The sequence below is a fragment of the Protomyctophum bolini genome (genome assembly GCF_963924005.1).
Source record: "Protomyctophum bolini genome assembly, chromosome: 7".
In the NCBI taxonomy this organism is placed as follows: Eukaryota; Metazoa; Chordata; class Actinopteri; order Myctophiformes; family Myctophidae; genus Protomyctophum; species Protomyctophum bolini.
In genome coordinates, this window is record NC_137868.1 from 44,258,289 (window position 1) to 44,279,702 (window position 21,414).

The 21,414-nt window shown below is 44.1% G+C and overlaps 1 pseudogene across 1 annotated transcript in view; it reads right to left on the bottom strand.

The window, feature by feature from the left end:
- Positions 1 to 9,869: 9,869 nt before the first annotated feature.
- Positions 9,870 to 21,414, bottom strand: part of LOC308318387 (voltage-dependent calcium channel gamma-4 subunit-like) — a 46,019-nt pseudogene continuing 34,474 nt past the window's right edge. The window contains exons 4-5 of the transcript in view: positions 13,992 to 14,132; positions 9,870 to 10,759 (exon numbers count right to left, since the gene is read on the bottom strand). The product of the transcript in view is annotated as a voltage-dependent calcium channel gamma-4 subunit-like (transcript). The remainder of the gene's footprint in view (positions 10,760 to 13,991; positions 14,133 to 21,414) is intronic.

Consider the following 21,414-nt stretch of genomic DNA (forward strand, 5'->3'; position numbering starts at 1 on the left):
ATATGCAGTATTATGGTTTGATATGAAACTTTTATTGTTATGTGTAAACTTATTTGTTTATATGAATGCCTCACATTATTGGATATGTCTGCCTGTATTGATTATATATGTTTGTGTCTTGTTTTTTAGTTTTCACGTTGATCCATTAAAGAAACTTCACATCATTAGTCGGCCTTCAATCCTCTTTGTCCAGCCTGGTTCGCTACATTTGGTATGTCTTACTTTTTTACTGGAGTATTTCCAGTTTTCAGTACTTTTGCTTCTATACATCTCCGAGGCAAAGGAATCTCAGCTCTTTGCACACAGAGAAAGAACGCCTTTTATTGACCGATAGATACCAAATACTCTATAGTCTGAACTGCGGCGCTTCAGAATGCCACTCTGTGCCCCGAACATGAGGCACCTGCACCGCCATGTCAGCTGTGTTGGAGGAGCGCCTGTTTTTAATGTCTTTGTCAGTGGCGAAATATAGCCTGGGGTCCACCTATGCTTTCTATGGCATATATATAGGCAGCTCCCGGCAGGATCCGCCGGGAGAATCTAGACGCAGCTGCGCGACATGAGACTAATTAATTAAAGCGACAGAGAGAGAGAGAGGTGTGCGTGCGTGCGTTCGTGGCCTGGTCTTCTTCTTAGGTGTGGCTATATCTCCGACAAAACATTTTTCGTTTTTAGTCAACACCAGTGTTGTTTTTGGCGGCACGTTTTTATTTTAGTTTTAATCCTATAGTCTCTTCAATAGTTTTCATTTAGTTTCAGTCACATTTCAGTCACCTGGAATGTTTTAGCGTCAGTCTAGTTTTTAGTCGACTAACTCTACGGTTGATTTAGTCGACTACGTTGTATTTTGGCGGGGCCTTGATGCCGTATTTTCAGCATGCAACTTAATTGTATAATTACTTATACCGGATCTCTTGTCCCTTTTTCTAACATTTTTGTCTAGTTTTTATCTGTCGACAAAAATGTCGGTATATTTAGTCTTGCGGTTTTAGTCGTCATATAGCTTATAGTGTTCATTTAGTTTTCGTCAGTGGAAAAAGGTAGTCGACGGACATTTTCCGTCTTAGTTTTAGTCGACGAAAACAACACTATAGCTGTGTAAACTCTGCCACATAGCTCCTGGCGTATCGTTCCTGGACTTCCATTCTATTCCTGGACTATAGCTCCCGCTTGGCCTTCCCGACGGCTCTCTGGAGGTCAGAGCAGGATATCGGATAATAGTCACGCACGCACACACGCAGTACGCACGCACGCAATTGGGCGCGCGTACATTCCTTGACACACACACACACACACATACATCCTGTATCCTTGAACTGCATGCATCACATAACTTCCACCATTCCCAGTGGCGAAAGGCTTAAATCCCCACCAATGATACGCGATCTTGACAATCTTGACCATAAACGTTATACATATATTTATAGCTGTTTAATGGCCTCTAAGGAGACTTATTGGTGACAAGTGGCATACTGTCATGATTGAGCACTTTGTCTGTGGATGGATGGAAGACCCATCTGCCTGTGAGAAGACGAACCAGGAACTATAGCTCTCTGGGAACCCCTTTTGGTGTTTTTAGCATGAAGTTATACTTTAGCTATTGAAAAATAGCAGATCTACAAGCTCGTAGCAAGTGCCGCGCTACAAGCTTGTGCAGGGTCTGCTATTTTAGAAAAATCGCAAAAATGTGGCACAAATCTTTGAATGTATATTCTTTCAGAGCGTTCAGAGCATAATGATTCTCTCAAATCTTTGCTCCTGATGGGGTTCCTGGAATAACATGTTTTCAGATGGGGGTCGGCGGCCAATTACATATCATATTTTTGAGGGGTCCCCGACATGAAATATAGAGCACCACTGAATATACAGAAACGGGTATTTCAGGATTTAGAAGACATTTTAAAAAATGTCGACGTCAGGGCCTAAATGGGTTAATGGAATGGTGCACACACACAAACTGCACTGTTGATGTATTCTGTGCATATAACCAACCCTACCCCCGTCTTTCCCCAAATAGTGAATCATCTGGCCCCAACTGTCATTTGTCTGATGAGTCCTTCTAGTGAAGTCATTAGCTAAACGAATGGAGGAAGATATGCGGCCTGCCAGCCTCCCGCATAGGAAGAATTATTATGACCATATCGTCGCTGTCTGGCGTGAAACCTTAAATGCATCTCCGTATTTCCATTTTTGGTCTGTTGCTATATTAGTTATACTTGTATTATGCTATACGCATAGCGAAAATAGACGATCTGCAAGCTCACAATGCTTCGCAGTGCTATTTTCTAAACTTTGTGTAGTATAGTGAAAGTGGTTATAAGTGTGCCTGTGGGGTTTTATAAAATATTGAACAAATGAAAAGTATTTTCCTTTTTTCTATTTAGCGGGTTTCCGCATGACAGTTTTCAAATGGCCGAGTTACTTTGCATTGCGTCAATTTGCAGACGTGACTCAGACTCGGAGCAAAGCAAGCCGAAGCGTCACAAAAAGACGAAAACAAATGAACACACTATGCAAAAAAAAAAAAATCTCTTGAAGAATATCGACTACACTGAAGGAATGAACAAAATGCTGTATTATGGCGAGCATGCAGCACATCATGAAATATTTAACATAACATCAAACGATAAAATGAATGATTCGTCCGCCATCATCACAAGGATTTGTACTGCCAGGAGCTCTAACATTATGTGTTGTATAGAGTAGTCTTTGTGTCGAGGACCCCCACACTGCTCTGTATCTGACCAAAGACCCCCGTGGGAAGATGTTTCGTGTCAGGGACCACTATAGAAGACATGAGAAAACATAATGATACGCTGGTCCTACGTCCTGAAGCCCAAACCTCACCAATGGGTCGGCATTGACTTGTCCTGGGTCGACGTGCAACAACAGAACAGGACATATCACACCAGCTGGGACGAACCCTAAAACCGCCTCGTCCCGTCGCGGACCCTTTAGTGTGGTTTGGGTTTTACAGTCCGACACAGGCATTAGTCCCGTCCGACACATGCGTGGCATTTTTTTCATATTTTTCCAGTTGTTCATGTGTCTATGAGGTGACAGTACTGGAGTTGTTTTTATGTGCAATGGTGTATTCACTTTGTATTCAGGATTTCTTCCTGGAGGCTGAACCCTTGACAGTCAAACGGGCCAATGAAGTAAACGGTAATATAGTGACGCCACACTATCAGCCCCTCCCCTAACCCCTCCCCCTTTGTCATACAACTACAGCTGTGGGTGCGGCTTCAGTTCAGGTGGATCACCACCCACCAGGCAAACCAGGCATACTTGATGAACTGGTGGGCGTGTGTTCGCATAAAAGCACGATTTTAACAAACACTGTACACTTTTTGGAAAAAGTTCTTCCCCCTTATATTGTAATAATACCTGATGATCATGTTCTAGGGTGGGGGGAAATGGTGGCACTCCATCTTTAAGACGCATGCGTGGCCGGTTAAAATGTCACGTGTGGCTTCCCTGTGAGGTTATAGGTTAACCTGCTCTGTGGTACAAAGGCGCCGTGTGAACCGGTCTGGAGTAGATGATAACCGGTATACGTCATGTTGTAGTATTGTTTTGTTAGTATATAGACATCAGGCAAGGAAGAATCACCCGGGAACTTCCTTTTCCCTCAAACCCGGAAGAATAACAATAAAAGCTCTCGTATATAGCCTGCAGCTTTTATTGAGAAATATCGGTTTGAGAGGAAAAGGAAGTTCCGGAAGATTGTTGACTACAAAACAATACTACAACATGACGGTATAGCGATATCATCATCTATAACCTGGAAAGGAATGCTGCCCAGGCTAGGGTTATAGGTTGGGGTTATTTGGTGTAGGGTGTCGGACTAATGCCTGTCGTACTGTTAGTATGTCAGACCAAACACATACGAGGAGGCGTCTATACCTTTCTACGTCTTTTGCAGGGTGTGTCCCTCTGGTGCTGCTGCGTCACCAGGCTGTCCACATCGGAGGAAAGCCTGGTCTATGTCAGGAGCGGATGGTAATTTATACGCCATGTTTGTATAGTCATTGATTTGTAGTCATCGGGCAGGAAAACACAGGCGGAATAAGAAAGTACCCATTCTGATTCCGCCTTGTGGTTTCATTGACTACAATGCGCTGCGACGCATTGTGAGCTTGTAGATCGGCTGTTTTCGAAGGGCCCGAAATGTATAGTTGTTGAAGTGGTTAATGTATGTTTTCTATAGTCGACATTAAAATCTCCAAAGTAACTATAGCAACGAACGTTTTCAAATAATTGTGGTGAAGTAAAAGTGAGATACGTGGAGTGGAGAAGAAGTAAAATAATTGGAAATACTCAAGTACAAATACCTCACAATTGTACTTGAGTACAGTACTTAAGTAAAAGTACTTAGTCACTTTACACCCCTGCGTATACGACTCGCCTCTCATCGCTGCACTGATTGTGTCAGAGACCAGAGGCATGGTAATGGCAAGGAATGGCATCCAAAGACTTCATAACAAACTCCCATGGAGACCATGACCAGAGTCCCTGCTAAGGCCCTTAATAGTAAATAGGCTCTGTGCACACTATAACTACTGTAGCAGCCATAAAAAAAAAAGGAAAGACATTCCTTCTACGAGGTGTTGCCCTGTGATATACCATTAATACTGAAGGTTCTTCTCCTTTCGTATCTGGTCAAACGGCGTCTCTATATAGGCCGCTGAGTGGGTGTCAAATGGTTTTGGGGTCCAGCCTATATAGGGGGGTTCCAAAATGGCCCCCTTAAGGGGCGCGTATAACTCTGAGCGTCCATTTGATTACATTTTGTACACTCTCAGGGGCCTCTCTGTCACATATAAAAGACAGCTGTCTTCTCGGTGTCTCTGGGGGAGAGTGGGGGGGCATGAGCAACTCACAAGTCATTTCCAATGGGAGTCACGTGGTTTTGACGACACGAGCTTGCTCCCTGCTTGCTCGGGACAGTCTTAATTAGTATAATTGGCAACACCCTCGGTGAAGGAAGTCCTGAAGAGGCCCAGTTTCTTTCCGACATGACTGCTGTGTGCCATGCTCCGTGTTGTGTCTTGTTCTGTATACCTTATTGCGTTTTCTTGTTTTCTTTATACTTCATCATTATTTAAAGTTAGCGTTTTACTTTTCAGTTGCGAAGTAATGTGCATTCCCAAATTGAGTTTGTGTTCCAAACTCGGAACGCTTGAAAAATAATCACGGTGGATATTTATGGAAACAAAACACAGACTTTTCTATAGTGTTGCAAATTGCAGCTCCAGGAATGCATATCTCTGTTTGTGTGCGCTGTATAACAGCTGCATTTCGTCCATCTTGTTTTGTCTTGTTTTGGGGGAAAGAAAGAAACAAAAGACAACAGTCTGTGAATATGTCTGTTATTGTTCTTTTTTTTTTTTTATAAACTTCGTGCAATACAGTGTTTGAGTTTATCACACATTTAGATAAACCATAATCATTTTTGTCTAGATATATCGATTCTCAACTACATACTAGTCATATTGCCCACATAAATGCTATCTGTGCGCAAGTTGTTTTGTCACATTATTGTTGATGTTCTTTTTTTTTTTTTTTACTTTTTCTTTTTTAAAACCTCGAAATGAAACTCAAATAATAAATGAAAACAAAACCAAAAAAAAAAAAAAGAAAAAAAGAGAAACAAAAATATCTGGAAGCGTCTAGTTTTGATCTTTTTTTGTTGTTGTTTTTCCTCTGCTCAGTTCGTCCAATGTTTTTTTTTTGTCGTTGTCCAGTGTCGTTGTAACGTATAACGCACGTATATCAGACGACCGCCGGTCTGCTGTTGGCGGAAGGCTTCGGGGGACGAGGTTTTTTTTTAGAAGAAGTTGGACAAAAAGATGGGTCTTTTTTTTTCTCTTTCTTTCTTATAGGGAGTGTCAAACAAACACACGTTTAGTACATTCTCAGCAACAGAACCAAACAGATGAGGGGGTCAAAGTTCGACAGGTCGGTCCACAGGGTGGAGAGGAAAAAAAAGCACAGTGAAAGAATCTTCCGGGAAGGCTTTATTTTGGAGGTCGGTCGGGTCTGGTCGGACAAGACAAAAAAGGGGGTGGGGGGGGTGGGTGACACTATACGACCATGACCAAATATATGGGCAAGGGGAGGGGGGCGGGATCAGTGAGAGTCCTGAAGGGAGGCCGGGGTGGGAGGAAGGAGGGAGGGGGGGGGGGGGGGGGTACCCCAAAATACCCCCCCCCCCATCCTAAAACCACCCTATACCCCACCCCGAGTGCTCCCAAAGAAAGTATCTATAGGCTTCGTTTTAGCAAATGTACGTAGGTCTAAATTACAATGTACATATTAATCATTTCAAAAGATTTCTCTGTAGTGTTTTTTTTTTTCTTCTTCTTCTTCGTTTCTCACCACCCCCCCCCCCCCACCCCCAACACCCCCACAAAGTACAATATAATTTATTTAAATATTAAATTGGAAAATGTTTGCATGATGTCTTCTTGCTCATGTGAAATAACTTTGGGACCCTTCGTCGTCGTGTGTGTGTATATAATATATATACCGTATATATATATATATATATATATATATAAAAAAAAGAGTTGTTCTTTTTGTTTTAAGTTTCTCTGCTTCAAGTCCATAAGCAACCTTTTTCACCTGATTCTGTACAAATATATTCTCTAGGTTCTCTATTTATGCTTTTATGCGTGTCACCTCCGCAATGACGGAGGGGAAAAAAGTTGTCACGTTTTAATAATGCCCGAAGGAACAAACGTCTTCGCTAAACAACGACTAAACAGGCTACTTAGTACTACTGGTAACACGAAGTAGAAACGAAAAGAAAGACCGAAAAGGAACGATTTAACGCTCGGTTCGCGCACGCGAGCGCGCGCTGCGCTGCGCGCCACACACACACATCCAAGCTCGCAGTGCGGGACAAACTGTGAGCTTGGTAAAAAAAACGGAGCTTGGTTGGTTGGTTGGTTGTTCGGCGCGACAACAGCATCTGCAACCAAAGTATGAATCAGGCATAAATTGAGGCCCCGTAAGAAAACTCATAAGTCGATAATAATAATAATAATAATAATAATAATAATAATGACATGTGAGTGGGTCGGCCACTCGCCTTTAAAGTCTTGCATCTCGTTCAGTAACAGTATTGGAAGACAATGTACAAATATTCACATGTTGACTTGTTCCAAATGGTTCTAAAAGTGAAATTAAAGGTTGTCATTATTAGTAAGAACAAGAAAATCATAACGTTACGCTCTCTCTCTCATTCTCTCACATTGTGCACACTCATGCTTTAGACACTTTGACACAGTTACATAGCCTAAGTGGCTCTGCGTGGAAGAAGTTTCACAGTTAAAAGTCGTCGAGATCCAAAACGCAACAAAAAAACAAACAAAAAAACAAACAAACGAACGAACAAACAAACAAAAATCATAATGAAAAGTAAAATTCTCATTCCGGACTACAGCGTTTTGTGTGGAAAACGAAGCTATAGTTTGTAATAACGCTTTAAGAATAATAATCACAACAACAATCTCAAAATGACAAAAAGGTTTCATCTGGCGTTTGGAAATCAGCGGTAAATATTGCACACACACACGCGCGCACACACTCGCACATGCGCGCGCGCGCACGCACACACACACACACACACACACACACACACACACAAAGAAATAACGTGGAACATGTTTCTTCTCTTCTTCCCTTTTCATAATAATAATAGCCCCAGGTTAATTGCGTGTTTTCTTTTGGTCGTTAATAAAATAAATCATTTTCTAGCGCTTTTTTTTCCTCCTTTTTAAAATATCAAAATAGTTTTATTGTGAGTGTTCGTTGTTGTTGTTGTTGTTATTATCGCTCCGTTATTAGGCCTACTCTTCGTCTTTTATTCGTTTTTTTCCCCTTTCTTCCACTTTCTCGGTGAGATGGAGCAGTCTATTTATATAACAGTGAAACAGGAAGCGTTGTCGCTCCGCTAGCTCAGCGTCTAGCTAGCCTATAATAACCCAAGGGGTCCAGTGTGAGGCGCTCCCAACGTTGAAGCACTGGGCCCTAGTGGTAAGAGGAAGGAACTGCAGGCGGAGACCCGTGGATTCATGACGAGGAAACCCCGTGTAGCAGCTGGGGGCGGGCGGCTTTAACGTTGAGCGCTCGGGTTGCACTTCCAGCATTTGACCGCCACAAAATGTGGTGGTCAAATGCGGAAGTATGGACGTTCTGAGACGGTTTCTTCCGGGTGCTTCAAAACGACACTGAGCAACTGACCACTGAATAGCGGGGGGGGGGGGGGGGAGCTTCACGCCAGTTCAGTCTCTATCCTTCTTTATACTCTACATACTACATACATACTACATATGGCCTGACCCCTTGGGACTCCATACTGGCTCTTTTCCACTAGTACGTCAAGAACCTTCCGGATAGAGCGTTGCAGTCCCCCCCCCCCCCCCCCTTTCATGACGACGACGAGAGACCCGGAAGACAATTCCCCGTTCATTTTCCTCATAGACTTTTCAAAAAGTATTTATTTAACCCATTTTGACCTGAGATCAGATTCCAAAAGTGTCGTCTACTATACATCCTGACAGTTTTCTGAAAAAAGCTATGTTTCTATGTCAGTCGTAGCGCGCAACTCGGTGGCGCGCTATAAGCTTGTAGATCTGCTATTTTTCAATAGCTAAAGCATAACATAATGCTAACGCCAAAAGGGGGTTCCCGCCCCAAAATGCGTTTCAAAGCGTTTACGCCGCGGACAAAGCCAACTACGAGTTGTGACAAATCATGACAATGGGCCGATCAAATGATTTGTAAGAAGAAAAACAAAACAAAAAGTGTTTTTCTTTTTCCTTCTTTCAAATTATTTGATCTGCCCCAAAAACATTGTGTTTATTGTCATGAGTTGTCACAACTCCAGTTGGCTTTGTCCGCGGCGTGAACGTCTTTAAATAAATACTTTTTTAAAAGTCTTATGAGGAAAATGAACGGGGAACGCTCTATAGCCTGTAACATTTTTTTTAAAAGACTAAAGTTCTGTTCTATAAAGTTCTGAGTCCCATAGTTTAGTACTATAACCTCCTGAGCATATACAGTACAGTATGCCCAAATTAGGTTTCCCGTGAAAACCTTTTTATCTGAAAGCCCGTATATATAAAACGAATACCAGATACCCGTTGAAATGCAGTCCCACCGCACGGCATGACGCTTTCCGCTTTATATAGGTCTTCTAGTGCAGTGGTTCTCAAAAAATAAATAATAACCCCCCCCCCCTTTTCCACCAAAACAACTGTGGTATACTACTGTATATATAGAACTAGGTTCTGTTCATTTTTAAATGATGGTTTATATCTGCCATCTTCCAACCTGAACAGTGGCACACACGGCCACTTTGGCTCCCCACTTCAGGGCAAAAGATAGAAGTTAATTTTTCTTTTTGGGTTTCAGTTCCAAACCAACTTTTTAGGGATCCGAACCAAATTCATTTGGTTGGAAATTAGGCGGGCGGGCGGTGGGAGGCGAGAAAAGAACCGGCCCGAACCAGTGGTGGAAAAAGGGGGCCAATAAAGTGAAGCCTGTCCAAAGGGGGGTTCTATAAATCGACCCGTATACAAAGTCTGTATAACTCTGGCCAAAGGGTATATACGAACGGAACCAAGTGGATCCCGTGTCGTCTTGGGGGGGTCCATTCGGTTCCATAATAATATGAGCCCTGCACCCAGAGTCGCGGGAGAGGGTCCTTGAAATGCGAGTTTAAAAAAAACCGAGAACCAGCTGCTTTTAGTGGAAAAGAGCCATAATATCTCCCTCCCATATCTCCCTCCTCCTCTCATATCTTCCCCTCCTCCTCCTGTCTCTCTCTCTCTCTCTCTCTCTCTCTCTCTCTCTCTCTCTTACACAGGCGTGGTCTTCCTGTTGAGCGTGTTGGAGTTGCTCTCCCGCTCGCCCTTCAGCCTGTCCAGCGTTCCCATGCCTCCTCCTCCTCCGCTCCCGCCGCGCCCGTCCCTCTCCAGCCCCGTGGAGGAGCTGAAGGGCGGCGGTCCTCCTCCTCCGGTGGAGTTGTTGGCCATGTTGGAGTTGGAGTTGCCCGTGTTGCCGCCCTGCTGCGACTTGAGCGAGGGCAGCGTGCCTCCGCTCAGGATCATCCCCCCTCCTCCTCCTCCTCCTCCTCCGTCCTTAGGGAAGCAGTTGTGCAGCTGGTAGAGCGTGGCGCGGTCCACCGTGCCGTACATGGGCGGCAGGCCGGGCAGCTTGGGGTCGCCGACCCCACCGCCGCCGCCGCGCGTCGACAGCGTGTAGAGGGAGATGTCGGCGCCCGGCCCGCCGCCGCCGCCGCGGTTGTTGTTGTGCGGGTTGGGCAGCGTGGACACGGACACGGGGCCCTGCGCCAGCAGGGACGGCGGCACCCCCCCCAGGCCGAAGTTCTTGACCCCGCCGCCTCCCCCGCCGCCCACGGGCGAGGGGTCGCGGGAGCGCGAGGGGTCGGTGGAGCGCGAGGAGGAGCGCGAGCGGCGGCGGAAGCGGTACGAGGGCAGCCGGAGCATGGCGTGCGTGGTGGACTTGAAGAGGTCGGTGCGCGAGCGGCAGCGCAGCTCCTTGTTCTTCTCGATGTAGATGTTGACGGCGAGCACGCCCACCATCTCGGCCATGATGAAGGAGAGGCCGCCGAAGTAGAAGGACCAGCCGTACGAGTACTGCCACTTCTTGTCCTCGTCCTTCTTGGGCGAGATGTCGCCGAGCGCCGCCGAGATGTACACGATCACGCCGATGATGTTGCTCAGGCCTGTGGACACACACACAGCAGGGTTTGATTGAGTTGATTGGGACTTGATTTGATTGATTGATTGGATACTTCGTTGTTGACCCGTTCTGACCTGAGATCAGATTCATATACGAGGTTTCCCACTGGACACACACTGGTCTGATTATAACGCATTCTGACCTGAGATCAGATTCTTAGAAATGTCAGTCGATTTTTCTAAAATAGCAGACCTACAAGCTCGTAGCGCGCCACTCGGTGGCGCGCTATGAGCTTGTAGATCTGCTTTTTTTCAATAGCTAAAGCATATAGCACAAAATGGGTTCCCGTTCAGAATGGGTTAAACCATTTTGACCTGAGGGTCTATTCTGTGAAGGCCTTCTAAATCCTGACGGTTTTCTGGAAGAAAAAAAACACGTGTTTCTATTTCAGTCAACATTTTAACAGTCAACAGTCAACATTTTAATGTCAAGGACCCCCAAAAATATCATGTAATTGGCCGCCGACCCCCGTCTGAAAATATATTGTTCCAGGGACCCTTTTGAGTTAAAAACGTTCACTGTGAAAGATATATTCAAAGATTTGCGCCACATTGTGACAATAAAAAAAAAGAGGCAGACCTACAAGCTCGTAGCGCGGCACTCGGTGCCGCGCTACGAGCTTGTAGATCCGCTGTTTTTCAATAACTAAAGTATTAACATTCAGAATGGGTACAGTTCAGAAAACAGTTTGCAGGAAAGAAGCACAGGAAAGTACAGTTCAATGCAAGGTCTGCAAAGAGGATTTTAAACCCAAGAAAGCACTATTATAGCTTGTTTCCATTGGGGTCCTTCATATTCAATTCATCGGAAAAAAGGAGCATACTGGAACATAAACTGGTTTATATATAGGTTTATAATGCTGATGATGCTCGACCTTCTTTTCTTATTTCAAGGACTCCCAAGTCTGATATCGTGGACATAATGAGGTTTCCACCTGACAGAGATGATAATAATTATATAACTTTCTAACAGCAGCATTAGTGGTTTTGTAAGCAAGGTTTTCCAAGTTGCAGTGTGACATAAGCTCTAGTTTACACACAGTGCTTTATACCTCCAAGGCTATATACTTTCCCTATATACTTTCCCCCAATTTATTTCTCTTAAAACACCCGTCTTGTGTCTTGTCCGTGTTCACATATGGTTTGACCAAACATTTTTGTTTGATGGCTGTGTTGTGCCCCCGCCCCCCTCACCTGCATCAAACAAAAATGTTTGGTCAAACCATGTGACTTCCATTGGAAATGCATTGGGGGGGGGCGGCCATTAAACACGGACAAGACACAAGACACGGACAAGACAAATGTTTTTTTAGGTGTGAGTGAGGCCTATAAACACTATACGGTTAGATAACGGGCCCCCTTCCGACAGCATGTGCTGTATTTTTGGAGCCGTAATGCCGTTTGTTTACATGCCTTTGCGGCAATGTTTGTAAACATGAGAGTAAAACCGGAGGCCTGTACTATACTTACTATAGGAAGCAGGATTATGTTATTATGAGCTATAAAGTTCACCGCCCCAGAATAGGGTTCATGTGGTTGTTACATCATGTACAACTAAGATGGCGCCGCGCCAGACAGCGGTGTAGCTACACAGCTGAGACAGATGAGACTGATGAGAGTGCATCGTAAGCGCTTCCGGCCAACAACAACAAAAACTAAAAAAAACGTGTATCTCCACATTTCTCTCTCTTTTTCCTCCGTAAGTGAAATATATATATAGTCACGCAAAAGTGGCTGAAATAGCAGACCTATACAAGCTCACAGCAGCGCGTCCTCAATGTTGTGAGCTTGTATATCTGCTATTTTCATTGGCACAAGGCCGGGCTATTTATTTCCCCATAGGTTATAGTGCTTTGGACATACATGGTTTAGATTTCCTCCAACGTTAGTGCTTTGCAGTGTTGTTTTTGGCAGCAAATTTCTATTTTTGTTTGGTCATAATATGACCAAACATTCCAGGTTTTAGTTTCAGTCCAAAGACTATATTATAGTCTTTGGACTGAAACTAAAACCTGGAATGTTTTAGTGTTAGTCTAGTTTTAGTCGACTAAGTGTCATGCGGTTTTAGTCGACTAAATCTACAGTTGATTGAGTCGACTAGAATGTTTTTTGGCGGGCCTTTGATGCCGTCGTATAATGACTGTTGTTACACATGCTGGAAATAGCAGATCTACACGTTGTGATTTTGTAGATCTGCTATTTTCAGAATGCAACCAAGTGTAAAATGACTCCTACTGGATCTCTTGTCCACTATAGTCCCTTAATTCCTAACATTTTAGTCTAGTTTATATTCGTCAACAAAATTGCCAATATATTTAGTCTTATAGTTTTAGTCATCGTTGCTTAGTTTTGATTTAGTTTCCATTTTAGTTTTCATCCGTGGAAAAAGCATTTTTCGTCTCAGTTTTAGTCGACGAAAACAACACTGCCTCAGAGGTCATAGGGCTTTGGACATACATGGTTTCCATTTCCTCATGTTTAGGGCTTTGGACATGCATGGTTTCCACGCGGCGACAGAGCTGACATGGAGGTTTTTACAGGTTTACAGCAGACCAGAGGTTAGAGAGAGAGAGCGAGCCAATGGAGAGAACAGTGAGCAGGTACACTACACACACACTACAACGTCCGCAGACTCAGCACACACACACACACACACACACACACACACACACACACACACACACACACACACGCTGTAACTTACACATGTATAAACACACTGACATCTAATGCTGTCCAGACCCCGCCCGCCCACACACACACACACACACACACACACACACACACACACACACACACACACGTGTAGACGCGCACACACAACTACACGTGTAAACATATGCAGGCATACACACACACGCACACAAAACAAGCACATGGACACATAAAACAGATTCCCACTCCCAGACACCCCTCCCCGATGCGCACACACACACACACAAACACACACACACAGACACACAGACACAGACACAGACACAGACACACACACACACACACACACACACACTGACACACAGACAGAGTGGTTGTCAAAAGGCCCCACTGCCAATCCAGCAATCAAGGCTGAGTGGCTGGCAGCTTGCTCACTGGCTGGCAGCTTGCTCACTGCACACTGCACACAGGTGTGGGAGGCTACAAATAGGACTAGCTGCACTCACTCATTCATGCATGCGTATATGTAATAGTTATCACTAGAGCGTTATATATATATACCTGCGGCCACGAACAGGATGCCCGCTCCCAGTATGATGTTCCTCTTGCTCTTGTAGAAGCGGCTGGCGGCGATGCACATGCCGCCCATCAGCAGCAGAATGGCGCTCAGGATGGGGAAGATGTTGGAAGCTCTGACCACGCCTGGAGGAGAAGAGAGAGAGAGAGAGAGAGTTAAAACCCATTCTGACCTGAGATCAGATTCATACGAGGTATTCCACTGGACACACACTGGTCTGATGAACCCATTCTGACCTGAGATCAGATTCTAAAAAAAATGTCAGTCGTTCTTCGATTTTTCAAAAATAGCAGACCTATACAAGCTATGAGCTTGTAGATCTGCTATTTTTCAATAGCTAAAGCATAGCATGACGCTAACACCAGAATGGGTTAAAAGTTTTAACCCATTCTGAACGGGAACCCATTTTTTTAGAATCTGATCTCAGAAGAAATGTCTTGAACTACATCCTGCACAGTTTTCTGAAAAAGTATATGTTTCTGTGTCAGTGGTTCTTCGATTTTTCTGAAATAGCAGACCTACGAGCTCGTAGCGTATATATATATATCGTACCCAAAATGGGTTAAAACAACGCTCACTATAGCCCACTGACCACCCTGTTCGCACAGGAGAGAGATACAGATTGGACAACACTACAAAAAATAATAAGTTACATATAGTGCCTATATGGATATTTAACCCATTTCGACCTGAGAACGATTCTACAAATGCCTCGAAAGTGGGGAGGTATATATGGCCTCCTGACTTGACGGTTGGACGAGGAATATACTTTTCCGCCCAGTGGCGGAACAACATTGGGCCGGGCCGGGGGGTGAGACAGCACGACCGGGCCTCACCGAACCAGACTCCCAACAGCACCCCCCCCCCCCGAACGGAAGAAAAAATAATTACGTTAACAGTTGCTGCTGAGCTGATCACAGTCACAGATAGAGGCCGGGAAAGTGTTATATTTGGTTGATCGCGTGACCAATGCAATGCACACACGAGAGAGAGAGAGACGTAGATGTGTGTGAGGAGCTGATCACAGTCACAGATAGAGGGAAAGTGTTATATTTGGTTGATCGCGTCTGTGTCTGTGACATTGCGCAGCAATGCACACACGAGAGAGAGAGAGAGACATAGAGAGAGAGAGAGACGTAGAGAGAGAGAGAGAGAGAGGTGCTGCGTGTTAAAAAATAAATAGGCTACTACTCATCTTTGTGTTCTGTTTCACTTGCTGATTGATCGCACACAGGGAAAAGCAACAAGAAGGGGTTTAGAATCGAAACAGTCCGTTGTGGAGAAAAGGAAGTCCACACATGTATATGCACTCCTAAATTCTCACAGAGTGATTAGCCTACTAATGAGTGACAGGTGCTGCCACTTTTGTAGCCCTGGACCGCTTATACAGCGAGTCTCTCTCTGTGGAAGTCCCTTCTGCAGCCCCAGCTTCTCTATAAAATGCACTATTTTAATCATTAAATAAAATTAATCCAACCAGATCGGCGCAGGCAAAACCCGAAAATGCCATAGTAGAAGAAATGACTGCCCGGTAAAATGCAGGGTACATTGCGTTATTAAGATGGCACAAAGTGTATTTTAGAGAAGCTGGGGACCTGAGACGCTTCCCAGATACGAAAATAGACTTTTAACAAGGTCTAGCAGGCTTTGTGTCGGTGAGTAGTTACGTGGTTTTGTTTATTTGCTGGGATTTGAAAACCCGCGCACGGGACTGAGAATATCACCAGAGGGCTGCGGAAGGGACTTCCACAGGGCGTCAGAGAGAGACTTGCACTTTTGGAGCGTGGCTGGGATGTCTGTTGGAGAGAGTGTGAGACAGACTCCACGGTGCTTGTACAGTCCAGCGCAGTACATTCTCATCAGTCATCATACATGATATTTTGCTAAAGTGTAGGCTATTATAGGCTATATAAGCTCTGTATCTGGTTAATTGCGGGATTCGTGGGGGCCCGCTGGTTTTATCAGTCGTGAGTGACTGTGTAAAAAAATCGTCAATCGATCATCTGACAGCCCGGGCCCCCCGGAGGTCCGGGCCGGGGTGTGACCACCCCCCTCACCCCCCCGGTAGCTCCGCCCCTGTTTCCGCCCCTTTTTGAGCAATACGTTGCCTTTTTTCATTTGCTGGCCTCATGGATTATACTTTCAGGGTATATACAGGCTGGTGATATGGCATTATCTTTGACCAATATGGTTCTCAAAGTGGGATATTTGGGGGAGTCCCTGTGTACGTTTTTAAGCGGACACAGTCATTATTGGGAGATGTGAAGTGTGGGGCCAGCATAGCCTGGGTAAACCCACTCCCCCTGCTGGACAACATTTCATTCTGCCAGGAGGGGTGAGTCTGGCTAAATAGGAATACAAAGTTCTTAAGATTGTATCAGCTTTGGTACGAGCCAATCCGCGACCGAGCTCAGGGCTCTGTGATTGACAGCGCATGTTGGCCAATCAGGAACGATTTGAGCAGTTGATGACGTGTGAACTCTGCAGAAACATTAGCACCATTCGCTTTGATAATTTGGAGCACATTGACTGACCAAGTCACGTCAGTGTAATGTGGCTTTTGGCATATTTAGGTCATGTTATAAAGAAATTGTTACTTTAACCTATCATGCATCATATTTACTATTTATATGTGGCCTGTATAACATTAATTACCATAAGGTGAACTTATATAGGTGATGATGGTGAGATGGTGATGTTAAAAACAAATCTGTAGGCTTATTAAACAGCCGTTTTGGAAATCGGTGAATCTGAATGAGATTTCAAGTTGATCTAGTTCCCATGCAGTTCGTTTTGAGTTGTGAATCTGTGATGGCTGCTTTTATAACCTATGATTTGAATTACGATTACAAAATGTCATGGCTAGAATGGCTCACTGTAGTAGGCATACGCTCCATGAGTGGGGAACTTTATGCCGACAAACGGAGGACAAAGTTCGAACCCCGTCAGAAAAAAACGTTCATTTATTTACGGTATGTATTTATTATTTCATCGATGCGTTTATATTGACGCATTACATGGGCTGCATAGTTAATGTATGTGACACATATGTTTACTCATAGTTGCATTTATAAAACGAATTGTTGTACATAGACAGTCACAGGAAGAAGGCGAGTGTCTTCCTGTTTCTCAACAACAATCACAACAACAAAATACAGGGCTAAAGGGTGTGCAACCACAACGCAATGTGAGTGTCCGTCCGTCTCCCCGACGCTTCTTAATCGAAACGAGAATCAGATCGGTATGTTTTGATAAGTTGGCATTGACGAGGACAGCTACGCAGTGTGGGGTCCGTGTAGGACCACAATGGAACATCAGCAGTTACTAGGACGACGGAGACGCGATTTCAAGTTGATCTGCTCTCACGTTAAACTTTGTCACCGTTCGTAAATCTTCCTGGTGTTCGATAAACGGCCGGCTTTCCGACAATTATCTTTGCAGAGACGGCAAAAATCGTTGACATTCGATTCAGCCATAACAATAACAAAATAAAGTGTGGCAAGAATATTTCGCTGCTGCTGTGTGCAATGCATAGAGACTATGTAGGCCTAATGTGTGTGAGACAGAGACAGGAGGAAATGGAATGAGGTGAAGTAGGAACGGAACGCGTTTAGATGACGCCTCTTGTTTTGAAATACGCTGATTGGCTGAAGGGGTTGTCCGTCAACGCTACTCTCCCGCCCCACGGCTAAACAGCCACACAGGCGATTATGCCAGACTCACCCCTCAGGCAGAATGAAAATCTGACGAGGGGGGAGGGGTTTACCCAGGCTAGGGCCAGCATGCAGCAGTCAGTGCTTTGTAAGGTGATTAAAAAAGGATTTTTAAATCAATCCCTGCATTCAAACGAAAGGCTAAAGCGGTGAAGAGTGTTGGCCACGTATACGCAGAGCGGCCGGTGTAATGTGTGACCTCTACAACGTGTCCTATATCTATCGGCTGTCGTTGCCCTCAGAGACTGAAAGTATAACCTCTTATCTCCACCTTCTGACTTTTTGTGTTTTTTATTTCTCGTAAATTAACGCCCTATACTTGTCACACAAAAGCATCAAAGGTCGATCTGCTATTTTTGTTATCTTTTTTTTATTTGAATCGTGAAAAGTATAACATATCGTTGCTGTTGGGAGGAAACCTCCTAATCTCCATTTTTTAGGTTTTTGATTATTATTTATTTTGCATAGATCAGTGCTATTGAACTACATGTATGTCTGTGTGTTGTTTCGAAAATATTGAACCAATGGAAAGTAGTAAAAAAAAAGAAAAAAGTAACTCCATTGGACCCTCAAACAAGCTGCTAAAGCAGCTATAACTCCATCACCTCTCCCCCTAAGTAATTGACAATATATAAAGTCACAACACCAACCATTGCTTTGTTTTCAAAATATAAGGTTTTCTAAAAAATCCTGAAAATGTTATATTTCTTTCATTTCCAGAACATTTTGGAGTTACGTGGTTGACAGCAGAGACATATGAGGTTTCCACCCGACTAGTGTCGATCTGTAAGATGTCTGGCGTTCACATTTCGCATTAACATGGAGCCGAGAAAAGAGCGACATCCGTCCGTCCGTCCGTCCGTCCGTCTGGGGGCTAAAGAGTTCATTGCAATATAATCGAAGATGGGATGGGACAAAAGCATGAATGATTTTTTTTAATGGATTTTCTTTTTCTTTCCTGAGAGATGCTCTCTCTCGGGTCCTTGTGATAAGGATCTGAGCTTTTTGTTTTGTGGATCGGAGGCCGGTGGAAGTTCTAAAAGACATCCAACTCGTTAAAAGAAACGTCGTTTTGCATGAAGACAGAGAGCTCGTTAAGGTCACTCTGTTTAAATGAAATGCAACAGCTGTGTATTTTGGTTGCTATAAACTGCAAAACACACACACACACACACACACACACACACACACACACACGAACGGGGACAAATGCTGCAAATGCTGCTCTGGAGAGGGAAGTCTGGAGCACTCTGGTGGAGCTGTTGCCCCCCGCGACCCGACTACGGATAAGCGGTTGAAGATGCATGGATGGATGGATGGAAAGTGAGTTTAATGATGTTTAATGTCGTTTAACGCAATCGGATAGGACTTTTCTGTTTGGAAGTATGGGCTAACGAGGCCAGAAAGTCGTTTTATGTCACTCGGTAAGCGCTTCCGCGTAACTTTCGGGTATGGGCTAAGATACATTTCTACAACCTGGCCTATGGCCTGGCGGAAGTTTATCCTGTATCCATTATTATGACTTCTCTCCTCTCCTGATTGGATGATATGGGTATCCTCACCAGAAAATATAATTAGTTTTTGGAGCTGGAGAGAGACGGGGAGACCCCTGTTATTTAACACACGCTAGTAGTCTGTACACTATCTGGAATATAGAGCTATTGAACATGCACTCTTTAACAAAAACATATCACACAGCACCTTTAACAAGCTTCCGGACAGATTTCGGTATTTTATTGCCGCATATAAAATGGTAAATGGTGCATTTATAGAGCGTTTTTTTTATTTTTATCCCAAGCGCTTTACATAAGATTGCATCATATTATGATATATGATGATGGTGGGAGTGCAGTGCGTACCTAATGCCTGGGAGCTTTTCATTAACACATTGAGCCAAACGTCTAGTGACCTTGATTGATGTTGCAATAAATAAAGTCTAATATCGTCTCCGTCGGGTGGGAAACCTCGCGACGTCCAAAACGGTTCCTCAACCCATTCTGTGCGGGAAACCCTTTTGGTGTTTTAAGCATTGTTTTATACTTTAGCCATTGAAAAATATAGCAGATCTACAAGCTTATGGCGTGTAGGTCTGCTATTTTTTTGAAAAATCATGAAAACGTAGCGCAAATCTTTGAATATACTGTATATTTTTTTCATAGGGGTCCTTGATCATAGAGAAACATGGGGTTCTGTCAGGATTTAGAGGCATATTACATATCATTTTTGGGCGTCCTTGACATGAAATATTGAGCACCGCTGATACAGAAACACGAGGTTTTTCCAGAAAACCGTCAGGATTTTGAAAAAGCCCCCAAAAAGCGTATAATATGGAACATGGAGATAGGAGGGTTTCTCTCTCTGAGGAGAAGAAGTGTATAGCATTAAAATGTACACCCGGGCCGCTTGTGTGATAAAAGTAATTACTCCATGTCAGGCGCATGACTGATTGGCTTCTCATGATAGCTTCGGGAGGTTTGCCAACGCACACACGTGCGCGCCGCGCACGCACGCATACGCACGCACGCAAGCACGCCCACACGTAAGCAGACACTTCCACGCCTCGACACTCTCATCTAGGACAGCTCAGCCACAGGAGGGAAATGCCACTTAAATGCCACCCAAATGCGGTATAGGCATGCATGTCACGCATCATTGCCCGCACGCACGCATGTGTTGTCCTGAAGTATAGGGACATACAAGGTTGTGCAAAAAAGTATAATACTCAAAAGTCTGGAATTCAAAATTGACTTGAGTTACAGTACAATATTATATATTATATCATATATACTGTATATTATATATTTGGTATCAAAATGTAGCCTAGGCCTATACTTAAAGCACCAAAAAGGAGAAAGTAAAAATTGTCACTCAAAAATGTCAAGTTTTCAAATGTATAATTAGATACATTAGATCTACAAGTTCACAATGTGTCGCAGCGCAAAGCATTGTGAGCTTGTAGTTCTGCTATTCTTCTCAAATGGCTGAAATGTAGTATAGGCTTATTTAGAGCGTCGCAGTCCCGCCCCCCAACGAAGGCCCAGGAAATAATTCCCCGTTCATTTTCCCCATAGACTTTTCAAAAAGTTTTTATTTAAAGACGTTCACGCCGCGGACAAGGCCAACTCTTGTCGTGACAAAACATGACAATAAACGCAATGTTTTGGGCAGATCAAGTAATCGGTAAGAAGAAAAAATCAGACCCGTCTGAAGTAAGTGGTACTGTACTGTACTGTACTGTACTGTACTGTACTGTACAAGCCCTCCTCCCTGGCCTGTGTGTCTGTTTTTTTAGGCTGTGCAACAGTGACACTTGGTGGTGAACAGACGCTATAACGCTATTTCCGTGCTCGGACACAGCCAGGGACCCAGGGACAGACAGACCCATGCAGACACACATAGCTGTCTATATAGGAGTGGTTGCACCACTCAAAAAAGGCAGGGTGCAACTCTTTTTTGTTTAGTTTTTCGTCTTACTATAATTATTAGATCGGGCAAAAACATTTTACTGTCATGATTTGTCACAACGAGAGTTGGCCTCGTCGTTCTGAAAGGGGGCGGGACTGAAGGGGGGCGGGACTTGCGACGCTCTGTCTATAGAGTTGAAGTGGTTAATGTACGTTTTTGTTTTGTAATAATAATCTGAATCTACAAAGTAACTATAGTAACTGAAATGTGGAGTAAAAATACAATATTT